The 2,128-nt window shown below is 37.1% G+C and overlaps 1 protein-coding gene and 1 long non-coding RNA gene across 2 annotated transcripts in view; both read right to left on the bottom strand.

The window, feature by feature from the left end:
* PHLPP1 (PH domain and leucine rich repeat protein phosphatase 1) overlaps positions 1-2,128 on the bottom strand; it is a 197,848-nt gene that overhangs the window by 183,647 nt on the left and 12,073 nt on the right. The window lies entirely within an intron of this gene.
* LOC107182000 overlaps positions 1,301-2,128 on the bottom strand; it is a 1,801-nt gene continuing 973 nt past the window's right edge. Inside the window, exon 2 of the long non-coding RNA XR_001512718.1 lies at positions 1,301-1,689. This is a non-coding gene — a long non-coding RNA (uncharacterized LOC107182000). The remainder of the gene's footprint in view (positions 1,690-2,128) is intronic.

Raw genomic sequence — 2,128 nt, 5'->3', positions numbered from 1 at the left:
TTTTTTTAAAAGATACTGTACAAGGGGATAAGGATAGTTGTCCTTATGACAGTCTATAATAATAAAAGTATAATATGCTAATTAGACCGGACATCCTTCCAGATGACCTTCGGGACAAAGCCAAGGCGGTGGGGGCCAAGCCCTTTGAACAAATTTCGTGCATCAGGCCTCTAGTATTAAGATAAATGAACACCACTACCGCCTTTTATCCATCTGTATTATCTGGAGGTTAAGGTCACATGGGTCAATCAGTTTCTTAGAACTAAAATAGGTGTTAACTGTTGTGTTCTGTTGTTTAATTGGGGGTGGGGATGGGGAATCTTATGCATGTCTACAGAAGCAGGAAGCAATGAATTCCATCCCAAATGTACTGTTAGATGTTCCCTACTCTCAGAAAAGGACTTTTGTGTGGTTACAGCTTCAGAATGACATTATATTCTAAGCAACTCCAAGATTTATGTTTTCAGAACTTTTGTTAACATGTATTTATCTATCAATGAGACATTACCATTCAAATTCCGGTTAATAAAACCAAGTCCCTCATAACCAATGGACACAGACACCAGGGGGGTGAGGGCATAAAGGGGGGATATAAAGACACATATGTAATACCTTAATCAATAAAGAAAAAACAAGCATGTAAAAGAAAAAATATCTGTACCTTTTATCTCAAGTTACAGTATTACTCTGACATTGTATATTTCAAAAGTAAAGTTAAACTGGGTTACAAGTCTATAAACATGTAACTATTATAAATATTCTACTATATCAAATAATAAATATTCTAATATTATAAACAGTTAAAAGAATAGAAATATAAAATAATCTACATATTATAAAATGTTTGCCTTCTGAAAATCAAATTAGGAAAAAATCTGAATAAAGAATTGGATGAGCATACTAGTTTATTTCAAAAAACAAAACAAAAACAAAAACAAAACCAAGTCCCTCTTATGAGCTGGTTATAGAGCAATGGACTTTGACTATCTATTTTATAATCCCAAGGGCCAGTAACTGTTGTCCTTATTATTAAATTGATGCTAACTTTTTTGTTAATATACCCCATGAAAATCATCTTCTCTGGTGTCGATATTGCTCTAGTGAGTCAACTGAGGTCTCTGTAAAATTTGTTACAGAGGGTAAAAAGGTGCTAATTAATAACTGGAAAATCCACATTGGCAGGTAATTAACCTGAATGTTGGTTAGTTTAAATTAGAAGTATTTTCATTTGAATTAAAAGCATGACTGTAATCAGTCAGGATCTGAATAACTTTTTTTTTTTTTACCATGGTGCTTGTCATAACTTAAAAACTAACATAGAAAGCAAAATGAAGATCTTTTCCAGTGTTGCCAATGATAGTACTGTATGAGACAATATTTCAGAGATACTTGCCTTCCACTTAAAACAAACGAAAACTAATCATAGGTCATTACTAAATACTCAACTTACCATAGGTGTAGTACAGGTTTTACAGCCATAGATAAGAGAGTTCTTTCTGCTTATACGAACACAGGAATTATGTTTCCTCCTGATCCATACAAGATGTTTAAAAATGTCCTTCATCAACAAAGAGCCAGACAGTAAATGGGCAAAGTTAAAAATAATACTCCCTGATTATTACCAATTGATCAACTTCCAAATTTTACATTAATGTGGTTTACATATGACACTAAACTAAAGGAAGGTACCTGCTGGGGTCCAACCCCAGCAGGTCCAGGGGTCCCCAAAGGTGTGGACGGAGTCGGCGAAGAAGGAATGACACGGAGACAGTGCTCAGCTGACCAGCAGCCTTGCCAGGATCTCTAGCCACAATCTCCAGCCAAGTTCTGTGTCCATGTTCTCTTGCTAGGTTCTCCAGCCAGGTTGTCCAGGTTCTCCAGCCAGGTTCTGTAGCCATGTTCTCTCGCTAGGTTCTCCAGCCAGGTTCGGTTTACGTTCTCCAGCCAGGTTCGGTCGCCAGGTTCTGTAGCCGGGTTCTTCAGCCAGGTTCTGTCTAGGTTCTCCAACCAAGTTCTGTAGCCAGGCTCTGTCCAGGATCTTTTGCCATGTTCTCTCCAGCGAAGTTCTTCTGTCTCTAGGTTCTGTGTAGGTTCTGTCTTCTAAGTTCTCCATTTATGTCTCTTAATT

The sequence above is a fragment of the Myotis davidii genome, unplaced genomic scaffold (genome assembly GCF_000327345.1).
Source record: "Myotis davidii unplaced genomic scaffold, ASM32734v1 scaffold11, whole genome shotgun sequence".
Lineage (NCBI taxonomy): Eukaryota > Metazoa > Chordata > Mammalia > Chiroptera > Vespertilionidae > Myotis > Myotis davidii.
The sequence above is the reverse complement of the archived record's forward strand: the minus strand, read 5'-3'. Positions and strand labels throughout refer to the sequence as shown.